Source organism: Macaca mulatta, chromosome 6 (genome assembly GCF_049350105.2).
Source record: "Macaca mulatta isolate MMU2019108-1 chromosome 6, T2T-MMU8v2.0, whole genome shotgun sequence".
Lineage (NCBI taxonomy): Eukaryota > Metazoa > Chordata > Mammalia > Primates > Cercopithecidae > Macaca > Macaca mulatta.
This window is the reverse complement of record NC_133411.1, coordinates 71,024,278-71,042,674: the sequence shown is the minus strand read 5'-3', so window position 1 is coordinate 71,042,674 and position 18,397 is coordinate 71,024,278. Positions and strand designations below refer to the sequence as shown.

The following is an 18,397-nucleotide window of genomic DNA, read 5'->3' as shown; positions in this document are numbered from 1 at the left end:
ACTATGGGTTTCATCAATGACAAAATAGTTTCAGAATGAGCAAGGCATCTTCTGCCTCAGAAACGTGCTGAACAAATCACATAACGGATATAAACATGTGACATTTTAGGTTCAGGACAAGCATTTGCACAGTTCCACAATATCACACTAGAAAAGGGCTGAACCTTCCAGCCCTTATGTACTGGCTCCCCTGTAAGTGAGAAGGAATTCAGAAACTCAACTGCAAGATGTCAGAGAGATTAGAGTCACTGATCTTCCTTTTAGGAATGTCTGCAGAGTTAGAGAGGATCAGAACGAACGTCTATATTCAGATCCAGACTAAAATTTTAGGGGCTGTTAGGTAGTAGAGAATAAAACAGATACTGCTCGCTTATGCTTTCAAAGTGATTTTTTTTTATTTTTTTTTAATTAATTAATTAATTTATTTTTTGAGACAGAGTCTCACACTGTTGCCCATGCTGGAGTGCAGTGGTGCTATCTCGTCTCACCACAACCCCCACCTCCTTAGTTCAAGCAATTCTCCTGACTCAGCCTCCTGACTACAGGCATGCACCACCATGCCTGGCTATTTTTTATTTTTTATTTTTTTGGTAGAGACGGGGTTTCACTATGTTGGCCAGGCTTGTCGAACTCCTGACCTTGTGATCAGCCTGCCTCAGCCTCCCAAAGTGCTAGTATTGCAGGCATGAGCCACCGTGCCCTGCCTCAAAATGTCTTAGATTGCCTTGGATAGATTGGAAACTTCAGACACAACTACAACATAAATGGCGTAATGACCACAGAGAAGACATTAGGCCCAGTAATGGGGTGACTGCTAAATTGGAATGCACAAGTCCCTCTCTTCCTTGACTTTCAAAGACTTTCAAAATGAAAGAAAGAAAAAGTAAAGCATTCTCTTCTCACTGGCTTTCTTCACCCCTCATCCCATTACTCTCACGTGAACAAAGCACTGTTCCCTAATAAGAACTTAGGAACCATGGAGCATAAATCATAATGAAGCCGGGAGAAATCTCAGTCAATCTGGTAACTTCTCATATTTGGGGTACAAACAATGCTTTTTTTTAATAATAAAAAAACACAGACAATGTAGCTATAGAGTTCAGCATTTTTCTACTTCAGGCTATTTCTTTGATTCTGCAACTTTTTGTCTCCCACTTTAAGGATCACCCCATTCCTGGGCCTGACGTCTTCTCTGTGATCATTAAGCCAATTATATTGTAGCTGTGTCTGCAGCTTCCAATCTATGCAGGACTGTCGGAGAAATGTGTTCTAATTCTGCCTATTTTCTGTCTGATTCTTAGCTGGTGTGCTCTTCTCTATGATCCTACTCCCTGGCTGTGTGAGGCTCTTCATGTCTTCAAAGGAGATGATGTACACAAAAGCATCTGGTGCTTGGTAGGTACCTACATACTAGTTTCCTTTTCCCAGGGCCACTCTACATTAAGCCCAACACTAGCAGACTTCACAAAGCAGTATCTGTCTTATTCTATTCTCTACCACCAAAAAGCCATTACAATCCTAATTTGGATCTGAATATCTACTTTCATTCTGATCCTCTCTAATTTAAAGCAGCTCTTTATTTTTGTTATCTTCCCCCTCCATGCTTCTTCCTTAGATAATGACTTCCTCATTTCAATTAACTTTCTCAAATACCTTAATTTATAAAAATTATAAATAAAATACCATTACTGGGGGTGTAAAAGGCATGCTCTGGTGAGAATTAGTGTGCTGACCTAAAAAGTCTCCAAATGCCCCAAAGGCAGATAATCACTTTGGACAGATTAACCAAAGGGGCCCAGTTTTTGAGATCGAGAAATCAAGACCCTCTGAGTTATTCCAACTAAAAACTAAGATGCATGTAACAGCTAATAAAGCTAAATTCATGCATTAAGGAGAAGGAAAATTTCAGTCATTCTTCATGTGCTGTAGAAAATTCATGAACAAATAAATATATTCATGCAAATAGCTCCTATCTCAAAGATGAGTTTGTAGGTGGGTGTTTTTTCCTTCAATTAACCTGTATTTTAAAGCAAGTGCTCCCCAACTGGCAGTAGATCTGGCAGAATTAGTGAGTAGGAATGACCTTTATTCAGACTGTAATCTGTACATATAATTGATGACAGCCTCCAAAAAGATACTAACATTTTGACCTGGTAATATTACATTTCAAGGTAATTTGTGTCATAATGGTTCACTTGAAAACAAGTACAAGCAAGTTTATGCAGCACTGAATAAAATCACTTATTCACATTCTCAGGATCTAAAAGAAGTGGAACAGGCTTTTAAAAAATCAATACACAAGCCTGAACTTAATGGATTTTTCATTGGAACCTGCTCTGCTGCATGGCAGAATATGCAACCCAACATAGGTCTCAGCAGAGCTGGATTAGACTGGAAGAGTCTATCCTACCCACGTCCCAGGCCAAGGATATTCTAGTGTCAGGAAAAAAGATAGCTGCAAAGCAGTCTCCGTGAGCAAGAAATGAGAGTTCAAGGCTTTAGGATGAGCCAAGTTCTATGTTAGAGCAGAAAAGATATTTGGCTCAAAATATCAGCCTGATTTATTTTTCACTCCTTTGCATGTATTGTTCATAGAAGCCTAAAATTTGGGAGAATTCTAGATTTGGCATCTTGGAGAAATAGCAGAAGAAGGTGTAACTGGAGAGAAGAGTACTGGAGAACACCAGAGCTCCAGGTGAGGCAACATTTCCAAACGGAGCATGTCCTGGCTTACAAGGAAAGGAAACCATGGGGTTATTTCGACTTAACAAATGATTCTAGGAAAGGTATTTCTTAGACCTCTGTGTCTCAGTACATTCCTGTGCAAAATGAGTGCAGAGAGGAGGGTTTTATGGAGAAAAAGATACTTTTTTTTCCCAGTATCATGAGGTACTGATAAAAGATAGGAACAGGTTCCTGGATGAGGGATACTCCCCTGGCCTGGACTAGGCCCGCTGACCTAGGGAACAATAGGACCACACTAAGGGCCTGCACAACTGATATTGCCTTGGTACTAGGACTCCTTGGTGTGTCTCCTGTCATAAAACAGGTGTGACATTCAAACAGGGACTTAAGGGGTGCCACAGCATTTCAAATATGAAAAACAGGAAATTCAATTCATTTTTAAGCATTCACATAGCCCATATAAGAATTTGGGGCTTGTGGTATTTTTGGAAGGGAAGGAGGGCAGTGAGGACAGGGAGAAGGCTATATCTATGGGCCCGGCCTCTTACTCTCAAGAAAAATAGATTAGGAGAAACTAGTTCTTTACAGGATAGCCAAATATTGAGTATTTTCATATTAAACTAACTCCAGTGACAATATTTCATAGTCATTCAATCAAATGCGATGTTACATTTACAATATCCTTATTTACTTTGCTATTAGAGACTGATTTTATAAGCCTGCATTCCCGACCACATTTTCTTTTTTTTTTTTTTTTTTTTTTTTTTTTTTTTTGAGACGGAGTCTCGCTCTGTCGCCCAGGCTGGAGTGCAGTGGCCGGATCTCAGCTCACTGCAAGCTCCGCCTCCCGGGTTCACGCCATCCAGACCACATTTTCTAAATTCTATAATTTGGATTCTCCCATCGTAAATTAGACATTTTCAAACATTGCTTAGTCATTAACAATTTGCTTGCATGAGTTCAATTTAAAACATATGCATAATACTTAATTTAGTTTTCAGTACACAATAGAGATAAACCACTCAGAACACTCATATTTACCAAAGTAAATAACCCATACCTACTTTAACAATAGTCATCTAATAAATGAAACTGGAGGAAATACAATTACAGCACTTATCAGGTAAGAAAAAAGTAGAATCATGAGCAGATATAGTTTGCTGCCATGATTAATTTTCCCAATACTCTTCACAATGGGAAAAAAGCATCTAATTGAAACATTAACTCAGGGTTCATACCAAAATCTTGCTAAGTGAAAATTTTAATTCCTATTTTTTGTTAGTAGGAAGTCATACATGGAAATCATTTATACCCAGGGTGTTCTGGTAATTAGAAAAATGAACCTTTTCCACAATCTGTACCTCACCACCAGGGATATGAGGACCAAGTATCATCTGTTCTAGACTGAGGCCTCCACCTGGAATTTTTAGAAGCTAATGTGCATAAAAATGCTTAGCACAGAACCTAGCAGGCACTCCATAGCTATTCGTTTCTCTTCCCATCCTCCTTCCAACCTTAGGGATTCACCTGGTTGGAATTCAGTCTTGTTTCTTTTAAGTCTTTAGAGCTTGAAATGAAATATGAACAAACTCTACCATCACAAAGCAAGTAGGCCAGCACTTCCCACTTTCTTTTAATTGTCTTGTATCTATAGAAACCATTTTTCTTAGGTTCAACACCTGTGTCCAATGGGTCACCATCATGGTACTCTGCACACTTTCTGCACAGCATTGTGTCCCCCTCATAAAGTCCTCCATGTCAGGACTTGTGGGGATCCACAGGAGACTGCTAAGGCTCCAGGTATTATCATTTAGAAGGGGGTCATTTACTACCAAGTATAATCAAGTGTCATGCCAGAAACCGAGTAATACAAAATAATACTACCTCCAGGGTGAATAGATATGGCATAAATTTTAACGTGACTTGGTTATAATAACAAGAGAAGGAAAATATATGTCAAATCCAAACCTCCTAGGCTTATTATCTTGTTTCTTGTTTTTCTTAATATTTTCTATCGCCTTTACTATGGATTGTTGATTTAAAATCTACATGTACACACTGCTTTACTAGTACTGACTTATTTATCATTAATGTGTTATTGTATAAACCAGGTTTCACCATTTTAATAAAATTTTAAAATATTAAAATTCACTGCTCTGGGAAACTACCTAAAAGAAATGTTACCACTGAATCGTCTAGTGGCCTCTCTTGTGTTTTACACCTCTTATATAACATATATCATTCATTCGCTACACAAACATGTACTGAATGTCTATCAGGTACCAGGTACTGTAGCTACCAGGTATTAAAGTTACAAGAATGGTTCCTCCTATCACAGAGATTACCTTCTAGTGAGGAACATCAAACTAAGTAAGCTAAAATTCTTCCTAAAGTCTTTAAAACTGAACAGGTTGTTTTGACGGAGATTAATAAAATGTATTAAGGAGATACCTATTAAAAAGAAGACCTAAGGTAGATAGAGCAATCAGGAAAGACCATTTCTTGAGGTGATCTGCAAACCAACATCTAAATAACAAGAAACAGCAACCTTGCAAAGGTTGGATCGACAGGAGGAGGACAATCCCAGGCAGTGGGAATAGCTAGTGAGCTCTACCTCCAAAAATATTATGGACCTTAACTATTGCCTTGAGAAAGAAACGCTATATGGATTTAGATGTGATCACATTCCCTGAGCTTTCTCTTCTGTTAACCGTGATGTATCATTCAGGAACACACACTGCACTTTGGGTCAAGTATGTTCTCCCACTAAGATTTCCTCCCCAGTGTAGCATCGAAACCTCCCCCTAGTGTTTAATCTCACATGGCTAAAGGACTTGCATATAAGCGACAAACAAAATTAGTCATATTAACTATGCTTTCTGAAAATCCAGAATGTATGCTAACACAGTGGTTTTCAAATTGCACTCTGCAAAGACAGAGTTTCACTCAGACCCTGCCCCACATAAGACCAAGAGAGTAGGCTTCTCCTTCACCACAACCATTTTCACCTGTTTAACATATGGAGCGTCTGCTGATTTTATTTAATGAAAGGGTTTTGTGAGTAAAAACGATTTGAAAACTCTGGTTTCCAGCCTATTCTAGGACCTTCAAAGGAATCCAACTCTTTCAAACATGCTAGAAATGTTTGCACCTTATCTTTAGTTCTTCCAGGCCACCCCCTATGTTTCCATCCACTAAACCTAAATCTCTTCCGGTTCCCCAACTCACACTGCATTGTGACTTTGGCTTTATACCTTGACTCCAATTCTTAATTAATTGTGTTACAGATTTAAAGAGCCAACTTATTCCTCCTTACTTTAGGATAAAAAAATGAAAAAAAAATACTCTTACAATTAAAATGCAGAGATCACTAACATATACAAGGTAGTTCAATCAGAAACAAACATTTTCAATTCATTGAATTGAAGTAAATTACCGATCTTTGGTGGGGAAAAAATTGAGAAAACCTAAAAGTCAGATGGCCAGGTTTTCAAAAGAAATGCATGAAAACATTCAAGGTAATCCAAAAAACAAAATAAATGAAAATATGCTTTGTTGCATAAACCAGGTTTCACAATTTTCTTTAAAAATCTTTCTCTAATACTCAAACTATTCCTCATTAAATTCTAGTCTCTGATTATCACCCTCTCATTTGATAGGATCTCTCTCCTTTACATCAAAAGAGAAAGTAACTCTGGAAGGAAAAAAGGACTAAATCAAGGGTTAAGAGGACAAAGAAAAAAATACAAAGACTGAAAAAAGTAGAAAGAGCAGGACAGTTACAGATGAGTTTAAAAACACAAGGTCATCTTTCAAACTTCAAAACAACTGCTACTTCTAGAATTATTCATCAGATGTTGTTGCCTAGTGATTTCTTACCAGTACTTTATGGAAAGAACATTCTGTAGAAGGTCCTCCTATTTCTTTTGAAGCTTCTCAATGGTCTCGCTGCAGTGCAAGCCCAGACAGATTGGTCCTTACTGATTTGCAGGGCAGCACTACCAGGTTTCTGAACTTCTCTTTCAGGTTTTGTTAAAATTAGATGCTAGGGCACTAAGAAACAGAGCACTCATTTTTAACTGTTACAGATGCCCAAGCACTGCACAGAAGTCACTCATATTGCTTTATTCATATTGGAGAGGTACACTTAATATCTTGGTCAAATGTATTTACCTGTTATGCTGAGTTCATTTCTACCACGCAACTTCCAATCAGAAGCATGAAATTAAAATCAGCTAACTCCATTCTAGCTTACAATGCTGTGTAATAAAGAGTAGAATTAAAGTCAGCTGGGTTACCACTGCTTAGAAAATTAGTGAAAACCTCAGATTCACAAATCAACAGGATTTATGTATGCAGTGAACCCTTAGGAAATGTTCTGTTTTTTAATACTAAAATAAACACATTTGAGCACTAATATTCAAACTACTCCTCATTTAAATTATAGAGTTGAGAACGGGAATAATGTACTGGCCTATTTGCACATTAGCACCCATGGAAGGCTTTAATGACCTGTCTTTCAGGAAGCTGTCTAAACCTGAGTCATTAATGGGTTTCCTCAGCCTTCTGATGTAGAAAATAAATTTTTAAGTGCATAGTACAAGAAGATGTTCCCTTGGATTTTTTTGGAAAGAAATATTATATTAAAACAAAACCACAAGTGTAAGATGAGAAGTATCAGTTTACAGTTATCCTTCAGAGCAGAGACAATGTTCATTTAACATTTTAGGACTTAGTAATAAAGAAAATTAATTCTGTGATCTCTAGTCATGTCTTGAAATTAAAACCTGGGCTCCACTGTAGGTCTAGAGATGTGAATAACTGAGCCCTTCTGGAAACAGTTTGGAAAAGAAGCCCCCAGCAGAATTGAGCAAGGTTTACAATCTCCACCTTCCAGGGTATGCAAGCACGTCTCTGAAGAAATCTAGAGGGACACCATTTTTGCAGGCTAGAAAACAAACAATAGTTAAAAGGCAAAATGAACTCTTCCACTTCTCCCTAAAATGTGGTTCCTATTCCAATCGCTGCCAAATAGCCTTATACTGGCTTAGAAGGAGATAGAATTTGGAGGTGGAGGTGCTCACATATCTCTACTGAGTCCCCCCCACCCAACCCCTTGCAGAGTAACGAGATTATGGTGTCCTCTGACATGACACTTTGTCTTTGTAGGAACGTATTCCCTGAGTTGTCCCTCACATTGCTTTATCAAAAAAAAAATAAAAATAAAAAAATCAAACTCGCTTTATTTTTCTATAAATATGGTTTTCATTACAATTCCAACTGCATTCACCCTTTTGTAAAATTACACATGAATGAGCATGTTTGTTTTCTTGTTTGTCATAAAAGATATTTTAAAATATTTAGAAGAAAAATAAGTCCTTATACTTAAGCACTATTAAAAGACAAATACATCATAGTGTGCAAATAAATGGAGACTCTAAAATGACACATGTATATCACCATAATTCGTAAATATTATACTTGAGAAGACATATAAAGTAATATTGAAGTATTGGTAGAATTTTAAATTTCTCCCTATCTATAATTAGAAGCTAACTCATCAATCATTTCCACTGAACAGTGTTTCTAGTATAGTTTATTATAGTAATGCCATTACATAGTCAGCATGTAGACCAGTATGTGGCAATGCTTTGTATGTCTTTTTATCAATCATAATTAAAGACAATATTATAAAACAACACTTTCTTTATCTTGACTACAAATAAATAAATGGATTTAATAAGCCTTCATGGTCTAATCTTGGTGAACTTAATCCACCACTATGACAATGTATAAATAGCTCTAGCTATACAAGTTAGTTATATTAATTTATCTACCCAATAGACAAACTAAATAACTGATAATCTAGGAGTTTTTTTCTAAGAAAAAAAAATCTAATTTATTACTTTATCCAGGAGATGATAGACTTCATCATCTTCACCAATAACTTCTATGTTCACTCTTCCCCTCTGGACACACATCTGCTAAACCTCTTTGGTGTCCTCAGGACATCAAGCCAGTCACTTCCCCCAAAATCCACCCCATTCTCACAGATGCTGCCACTCTAGACTACTAAGGGGATCCAGGCATGCCTCATGCCTAAGATTATGGAAGGCAGAGCCTAAACCTTGAGAGAAAAAACTCTTTGAATTTGAATTGGCATTTGGGGGTGGGAAGATGCAATTAAAGGACACAAGTTCATTATATGGGGTATGTTGAAAAAAGGACAAATCATGCCTGTACTCTGAGAGCAGGCTCTATCATCTCCTCTGCCTCACGAAAATTTTAGTTCTTAGGTAGGACAAAGATTGCCAACTACAGTAACATTTGCAGTAAATACAATTTGACCATTTCCCTGTGGAAAATGGCCCTTTTTCTATGGTCAAGGTTGGCCCTTTGACCATAGAACTTTTTGGGTGAACTTATAATTGATAATATCCTATTAAATGCCCCTTATCTTGGAGGCTTATTACTAAGTTCTCCCTCCTAAAGAAAAATGAAGCAGAGATCACATGAATCATGTAATGCAATCTAATCAGCTGAATTAGAAGCTTTCACAGAAGCATAAGCTCAGCCACCCCCAATGGTTTCTTCAGGAGCAGGTTGTGTCATAAGCACAAATACATCTTTTAATGTGCTTGAAGCCTCTAGAGAAGTTACTATAACACATTACAATGGACTAATGTCAACATTTTATACACAAATTTTTTTTTTCAGGCACCAAATGACTGACACTGATTCTTGTGACTAATATTCATGAAGTCAATTGCTAAACTGGCATTATTATTAGAAAGCATTTTAAAGTTCAATTTGATAGCTATTTAATTCCTCTTAATCACCTCAAAGACCATGTTAGAATACTTGGCAGATCAATATCCAAGGCAAATCCAAGAACTAAACCAGATAAACTCATGAGCTGGGTACACATCAAACCATTAAAACTTTTCTTTTTAAGATAGAAAGACACCATAGGCAGATACAGTAACAGTAAGTAATGTTCAATGTCTTCACCTTGAAAAAAAAAGAAAGAAAGAAAGAAAGAAAGAAAGAAAGAAAGAAAGAAAGAAAGAAAGAAAGAAAAGAAAAGAAAGAAATGAAAGAAAAGAAAGAAAGAAAGAGAAAGAAAGAGAGAGAGAGAGACAAAGAAAGAGAGAGAATTATTATATTAGAATCCTGCATCTAAGTAGATGTTTTCCTACCTTAACGCATACCTAGCTTACTTAGACCTCAGATCAGACTTTCCCCTCATGCTTCCAGAAATTCCCTATGACCACAAGTTCTCCAATAGAACTAATCTTCCCCTTATGAATCTATTGCTGATTGATCAATTTAGTATTGTGCTCCTTCTCTATGACCTACTACGCTTACCTTTCTGTGAAATTTCCCTGCATGTATAAGACATTGATTCTCAGATACAACAAGGATCCCCCCTTGTTTTTCCTGCCTGAATTTCTTAATCATCACATTCCCTGGAGGGCCTTCCTCTGAGATGCTAAAATCCCAGGATTGATCAGTAACACTAGGCACCATTAACAGCCCAACTGCACACACAGTGTTTCTTCTCACCTGTTGGAGCATAGAGACCACTGGTGTCACTCCAAATTTCAGGTCTAAGCAACCCTTTAGGATATGATACTAGCAGAAGATGAAGCAAAGAAGCAGTTCAGGAGTTAGAAAAAGATAATTGGTGGAGATTAAATACAAATGATCATAAGAAGAGTGAATTTTGAGGACATTAAAAAGGATGGTATGAAAAGCTGTATTAGGATTCTCCAGAGAAACAGAACATATATATATATATATCCCCTATACTTATGGGAATTGACTCACAAGATTATGGAGGCTAAGTCCTATGATAAGGCTAAGTCTGCAAGCTGGAGAACCAGGAAGGCCAGTGGTGTGATTCTCTCCACGTGCTAAGGCTTGACAACCAGGGAGATGACTAGTATAAGTCCCAGAGTCCCAAAGCCCAAGAACCAGGAGCTCTGATATCTGAGGGTAGGTTAAGATGGGTGGCCCAGTTCAAGAAGCAATAGAATTCACTATTTCTCCAATGTTTTGTTCTATCTGAGCCCTCAATGATTTGGATGATGTCCGCCCACATTGGTCAGGGTGGATCTTTGTCTACTGATTCAAATGCTAATCTCTTCCAGAAACATTTCCATAGACACACACAGAAATAATGTTTTATCAGCTATCTGGGCATCCCTTAGCCCTGTCAATTTAACACATAATCAATCATCACAAAAGCATGAGAGAAAAAAAAAAGCTTTAAAAATTAATTAAAAGAGATGTGTTGTCTTAAATTATATTTTTTCAAGTTTTTGAAAGATGCAGTCCACCCAATTCACTGGGGATACTATCAGTAGTGGAACTAATGACTATACTACATCATACATGCTTTAGAAAAGGGATTCAGGATTGGAATTCAAATCTGTCCAAGTCTTAATACAGCTCTTTTCTATTATACAATCCTACCTCTAGCTCTGGCTACCTATGTTGAAACTATGATAGTAAGTTTCTTTATTATTTAAAATTTCTGTTTCAGAAGTTTGTTCTAAATCAGATTAATATTATTGTGCTTTATTATTCATATTCATTCAACAAATATTTTTAGAGAATCAGTTATATGCAGAAGCTGTACTAGTTAGCACATCAAAAATATAACTAGAAATTTTGTTGAAAGGATGAATTTTTTCTTGGCTTCTTCATTGTCCTCATAGGACCTGAGATGCCTTCTGTTTCTTTCATCCATCCTGCCCTAGGTTTTACAATTGTTCTATATTAAATCAATAATCCCTTACAATTTTTGACCTCAATTTAGTCACCATTCCTGACAAATTATTCAGTAAGTCTTTTAATGTATACACATATTATTCTCATAAGCTTCATTTACCACTTTCTTACACTCTAATATTCACTTCAGTTTCTTATTTCCTGCCTGTACTGCTGCCTTGGAGACACTGGGAAAAACACTTTAATTTATAAACGTTATCCTCAACTAATTTGTTCCAATTGTATCACTGTCTCCATAGAAAATTCCAGTGGCATTGTATTCTTATATTAATGGTATTTCTTCTCTCTCCTTGTAAGAACCCTGTATAATAGATACCCAGGTGACCACTAGAATAGTATTGTGAAAGTTGTTTTGGTTACCTATTTTTTTACTATCTGAATTGAAATTTTTAAAAAACAGTGAAGAAATGAGAACTAGGGTGCAAAGCTACTATATACCCAACTGAAGAAAAGTAAAGACAGTGATCTCATCCTAATTTAAACATGTTTAATTTGGAAAGCCCCTGATTCAGTGACAGATAGTATTAATAAAAATGAAATACCTGGATGTATGCTTCATGGTTCTTCACTAAATAGTGGATTATCTATAAGCAAAAAAGCTGAATTCATTTGTTATTAAAAATAGTTTAATAAAGAATTCATGTAACAATCCAGTATTTGTTTTAGCTTGAAATAATCGTCCTGAGATGCTTTGTAAGAAGAAAATGTCATGGCTCACTAAGGATACTTTACCTTGGTGTGTCAATGTCTCACTTATTGTAAAGTATTAGGCTAAGTCACATAGAATTACTGATATTTGACTATTTTTGATCTATGAAAACAGGAATTTCACACAGTTCAAAGTATACCAAAAGGCTTTGCTCATTTTTAACTATTGACAACCTACAAAACATCAACTTCTTATGATTCAACCTAATACTTAAATAAAAGCCAAGTCTCATTAAGCATTTGCAGTATGTCATTTTCCAGACTAAACATTCTTTATAGACAATTGCATTTAATTTTCACAATTGTTCTAAAACGTGATCATCATCCTCGTGCTACAGATAAGAACATTAACTTTAGAAAATGCATTTGCGCCATAGAACTATGGATGTTAAAGGTGCGTCTGGTGAAACTTTAAAAGGAAATAATGGACATGTTTTTGACACTGGAGGAAAGGTGATCCTTGTTACAAAGTGGCAGAAAACATGGGTGAACTATGTTCTAATGTTGAAATATTAGGGTGGAAGAGAGAATGAACTGTTGTGGATTGAATTGTGTACCTAAAAAGATATGTTGAAGCCCTAACCCCCAGTATCTATAGATGTGACCTTCTTTGGAAATAGAGCCTCTAAAGATATAATTGGTTAAGATGAGGTCATGTTGAACTAACTGAACCTTAAACTCGGTATAACTGGCATCCTGATGAAAAAAGAGGACACACAGAGACAGAGGAGACATAAGGAAGAATACCCTGTAAAGATGGAGACAGAGATTGCTGTTACACTGTCTCGTGCTAAGGAACCCAAGGATTGCTGGTCACCATCAGAACTAGGAGGAAAACGTGGAACAGATTCTTTCTCAGAGGCCCCCCAAGAGGCAAGCAGCATTGCTGACACTTTGATTTTTGACTTCTGGCTTCCAGAACTATTAAAGAATACTTTTCCGTTGCTTTAAGCTATCCAGTTTTGTTAATTTGTTATGGCAGCCCTAGGAAACTAATTTAGAAAGACAAGTAAAACGTCAGCCATCTAGTAGGTAGTAGAGACAGGATTCAACCCAGACAGACTGATTCCAGAGCTCATGCTATAAATTACAATGAAGTACTGCCTCCATAATCACATCCATTATCTTATTTTTATCACATTCTATTAGGCAGGCATTAAGGGTTATATTAGCCAGTGGCAATACAAGCATTTGAACCCAAATAAAGTTATTTCCATAAACGTTCCACTAAAAACCCAACCCACATTTAGTAATCATCCCCCACAAAACTGTATTTATAACAAGAGTATTTCAATAGAGTGTTGATTTCTCTAGTAGCTTCTGGATTCATATGCATGTTCTGCATTCCTGGGGAAGATTTGAGAACTAAATCAAAGGCTTAACTATTATCCACCACCTCCGTATACCTTCGTAGCTGAGATTTATGAGACCCCTTCTAGTATTCTTTCATGGGAATGAATCCCAAAGACTGGTGTTCTGCAGAACTATTAGCTCTGCAACTATTGCCACATTAAAAGCTTACTCTTGGCCAGGCGCAGTGGCTCACACCTGTAATCCCAGCACTTTGGGAGGTCAAGGCGGGAGGATCACGAGGTCAGATCGAGATCATCCTGGCTAACGTGGTGAAACCCCGTCTCTACTAAAATACAGTGGCCTAGATCACGCCACTGTACTTCATCCAGCCTGGGCAACAGAGTGAGACTCCATCTCAAAAAAAAATAAAAAAGCTTACTCTTTGCCTTTCAGAACTCCTTAAACATCTACAGTAGTAGATGGCCCCAAACAACTGAAGGAAGTTTGCAATTTTCAGATGCAGCTAGGAAAAGCCTGCTCCTTTTAATTGTTCCACAGAGCACAACTCAACCAAAATTAGAAGAGATTTGAACAAGTTTTGAGAATAGAAATGTAGAAGATTAGATAATAGTTCAGAACATAGGCACACACATACGCACACACACCTCACTTCTGTTTGCATTGTTTTGAGACAGAGTCTCGCTCTGTCGCCCAGGCTGGAGTGCAGTGGTGCCATCGCGGCTCACTGTAAGCTCCGCCTCCCAGGTTCAGGCCATTGTCCTGCCTCAGCCTCCCCAGTAGCTGAGACTACAGGTGCCCGCCCGCCACTACGCCTGGCTAATTTTTTTTTTTTTTCTGTATTTTTAGTAGAGACGGAGGTTTCACCATGTTAGCAGGATGGTCTTGATCTCCTGACCTCGTGATCTGCCTCCCTCAGCCTCCCTAAGTGCTGGGATTACAGGCGTGAGCCACCACGCCCAGCCTCCCACCCTATTGATGTTGGGTTTGACCATGTGACTTGCTCTGGCCAGTGAGACTTTTAGTGGGCATGTCACAAGCAGAGGTCTAAATTGTAATCCGACCTGGGGCTTGCTGCCTTGTTTCTTTGTTATTGCCAAGGAAAGAATAGCCCAGTGGTTCCGAAGAAAGGACAATGAGTAAACTCAGCTATGCCCAGCCTAGATTGTCTTAGCCCCCACCAACCTGCAGATGCATAATGGATAAATGTTATCATGTGTCATAATATTTTTGTGGTTGATAATTACCATAGCACTGTTGCAGTAATAGCAGCCTGATATAATACATAAATGTTTTAATATTATTCTTTAGAGAGCTATATCCTAATTTAAAAAAAAAAAAAACCTAGTCTTCTAAATGATTATTTTTCCCCTGCCTCTGAATAACCTTGAACACTGAACCTTTCTTTTATTGCTGCATGCTTTTGTTTTATTTGGTCTCCGTTTTCTGAAAGGCAGCATGACGAGAGATAAATCCACTGGAAAGAATAAAATGAATCCACTTCATAAACAGCTGCAAAGTCCCAGAAGAATCACTGTGTAACCCTGCATGGTCACTTTGGTTATAAGAGGAGCCTCCCCTAAGGTAAGATTCAAGCCCTGGATATACTGACTAGGGTGCCAGGACTTTCTGTAAAGTACTATTGTCTTAATTGCTCGGTATTTGTTAAATTTGTGAAAAATATTATTATGTATGTTTGCATGCTTCAGGATTACTTTTCGTTTATTAAACAGTTATAGAAAAATACAATTGCTTATTTCATGTAACCTGAAATATTTCTTTGGACTTCCAGTATGATGTTCAGAGAAATTAAATTATAAAATAAAAGATTGCTGCCACATGTTGCCTATGGGGAAATCTCTCATATTAATGAATTCCACTTGTATGCTTAAAAGTTAGCTAAACAGGCTGGGCGCAGTGGCTCATGCCTATAATCCTAGCACTTTAGGAGGCCGAGGCGGGTGAATCACCTGAGGTCAGAAGTTGGAGACCAGCTTGACCAACATGGAGAAACCCTGTCTCTACTAAAAATACAAAATTAGCTGGGCACGGTGGCGCATGCCTGTAATCCCAGCTACTTGTGAGGCTGAGGAAGGAGAATTGCTTGAACCCAGGAGGCGGAGGTTGCGGTGAGTCGAGATTGTGCCATTCCAGCCTGGGCAACAAGAGCAAAACTCCATCTTCGAAAAAGAAGTTAGCTAAACAGACCGTGATTATACTGATAGAATTGTCTCTATCTGGATGTATTACTAAAATAATCTAAAATCTAGAAATTTTACACTATTCCTCAGGAGTCTTTCATATAAAACTAAACTTTCATAAAATAGCAATTCTTCACTTGGAAATTCTAAGTTCTCATGTCTTTGGGATTTTTTTCAAATTTGCAAACATGGGTAAACAATGGTCAATAGCAATAAATTCCAATGATTTAAACATAAATTCACACAATATTTATGCAAAACAAACAGATTAAATACCAAGAACAAAAGGAGCTATTTTATGAGAATGAGTGTACATTTATTGCAGAACACTCACTCTAAAAAAAACACTTAACAAATTACCTAGAGGAGAGGTTTTCCTAGTCCACCCAATTATTCAAATGAATGGGAAGAGTGTAGTATTCGAAGTATGATTAATATAACAAGAACAGTTACAACAGAAGCCACTTTACCTGACCGCAGATCAGAATGCCCTGGAAAATAAATAATGTGCAAATATACTTGAAAATACAATTCTTTTGAAACTACTTCTATAAAATGTATGTTACGAATGTGACCAAAAGACAGTCCCTTTGCCCATAACTAGTTAAGAATAAAACAGTAGAAATGGGTACAGAAAAGGGAAGAATTGAGCTCTGTCCTTTGAAAAGGTATACTACATTACTCTGTTCTTTCTTCCCCTGGACATTTAGGTTCAGTAGCCCACTTCTCTTATCAGTAAAACAACTTCATATACAGGAGGAGCCTGACATTCAGGCTGGTGGAGAGGGGAGAGCCTGGAACAGGCACTCAAAGACCTCAGTTCTGAAATGGCCCTGCCCCTGGCCAGTGGTGAGTGCTTGGGAAGAGTCATTTCACACCTAAAGGCTAGGTGAAATGTGTGCCCCACTTTCAGATAGTAGAAGCACTTGGCATGTGGAAGTTCTCCATCGTATCAAACATAGATCTAACTTAAAGACTGTACCCTCCAAAAATGATCATGACTCAATATATCCAATATTGCTGTGATCTATGGTGCTTTGTTCCCTAAAGTACTACGAGGAAGAACTGGCCAGAACTTAAGACAGTGAGTTCCAAATCAGTTTTCTTTTAAAATTGATTTGTTTCACTCCTCAGCCTTTTAGTTAAGATCCAGTGTAGAATCTGTTATTTTCAGTTTGAAATTGATTTCTTTCCTATCCTCTAACCCCCACCAAAAAAAAGTCTGCAACAGTGATTCTCAAGCTTTAGTGAACCTCATGCCTGCTATACTTATTAAAAATACATACCCAAGACTCATATTACAGGAATTATGATTCCACAGGATTTGAGAGGAAACCAATAAGCTGCATTTTGAAAAATTACTCATAGTAACTTGGAGGCAGATGATAGTCTGTGAACCACCCTTTGCTTCTCACCCCATATGCCACCCTCCAGCCTGGAGGAATAAATAATGAATCATTAAATGGGTTACCATTGGATGGTGTAATCACAGATTGTTTTCCTTATCCATATTTTCTACATTAATATGTATTATTTGAGCAATCAAATAATCAGTCACAAAGGATTTTGAAAAGAAAATTGTTTTAAGAACTCATATAGTAGATCCCATCCTGTAAACAAGAGAACACTCTTGTATGTAATACTGTAGCAGACAGTGGCTGAGAGTTTAGTCATGTAACTCAAGACAGCCAAATTCAGTCCCAGCCTTAGAAAGTTTTCAAAGAAAGGATTTGCAATGAAAAGGAGATTGTGGACTAAAAAAGGAGGAGGCAGCAGTAGCTGAAGATTAGTAAGAAAAATGTCAATATTGTTGTCACTAAATGAAATTTCAATTTTTCTCTAATTTCACTTTTTCTTTAAAAGTATCTTTTCATACTTTAAAATAAAGTCTTCAATTCTTGAAAAAAATATATATTTGCCTACTCTTCATTCCCTCACTGTTCCACTTTATTCTTACATTTTCCTCTCAGACACCAGTTAAGCAATCTCAGAAACCTGCATCCGAAGTGAAAAATGATAGTTTACAGCCATTTCAAAAAGGAACTCTATTTTTATTCCACAGCTCTCAATTCAACTTTCCCAGATCAGCTACTTTTTAAGTGTGCAACAGACCATTTGTCTCCTAAGGAAAGAATTGTGCTACATTCACTTGTCCTCCAGAAAAGCACAGAAATGGTATAGAACAGTTGTGTGTGGCGCTCTTTCTTCTTCACTGCTATGTACTCTGTGGCATATCCTAACAGAAACAAGCCATGTTCAGGCATGATACAGAACAGACCACTCACCTTTTCTAGGCACAGCTTTCGTGATCTTCCTTTCACTTGAGGCCCATCGGTTCAACTCTATAACCCTAAAAACATATGGAAGGTTTCTTTTAACTTGCAGCTTTAGAAAATAAGAGGCATCTGAGAAGAAATAAAGCAATACTTTGTGATGACTTATGCATATTTTATTAAACAATGACATTTAAAATCAAATGTCTATAGCAAAAAATATACACAGCTGGTGAGTCTGTCTTCTGTTGTCAATATTACCCCTCAATGACATTGGCAAAAGTCTACATCTTTGGCGGCCTTAAAAAAAGTAAAGCGACTGAGGCTTCTTTTTCTGTCATCATTCGAATTGTATGCAATACATAATCATCTTCTGTATTCAGATGCTGTCCTCATACAATTCCACATCAGTCCATGCTAGAT

At 37.3% G+C, this 18,397-nt stretch overlaps 1 protein-coding gene across 3 annotated transcripts in view; it reads right to left on the bottom strand.

Moving 5' to 3' along the window:
* The window catches only part of LOC144341317 (uncharacterized), a 356,281-nt gene that overhangs the window by 305,389 nt on the left and 32,495 nt on the right, over window positions 1-18,397 (bottom strand). For all 3 annotated transcript variants that reach the window (XM_078004425.1, XM_078004423.1, XM_078004426.1), the window contains one exon: window positions 17,987-18,051. The gene's annotated coding sequence lies outside the window, so the exon portion shown is untranslated. The remainder of the gene's footprint in view (window positions 1-17,986; window positions 18,052-18,397) is intronic.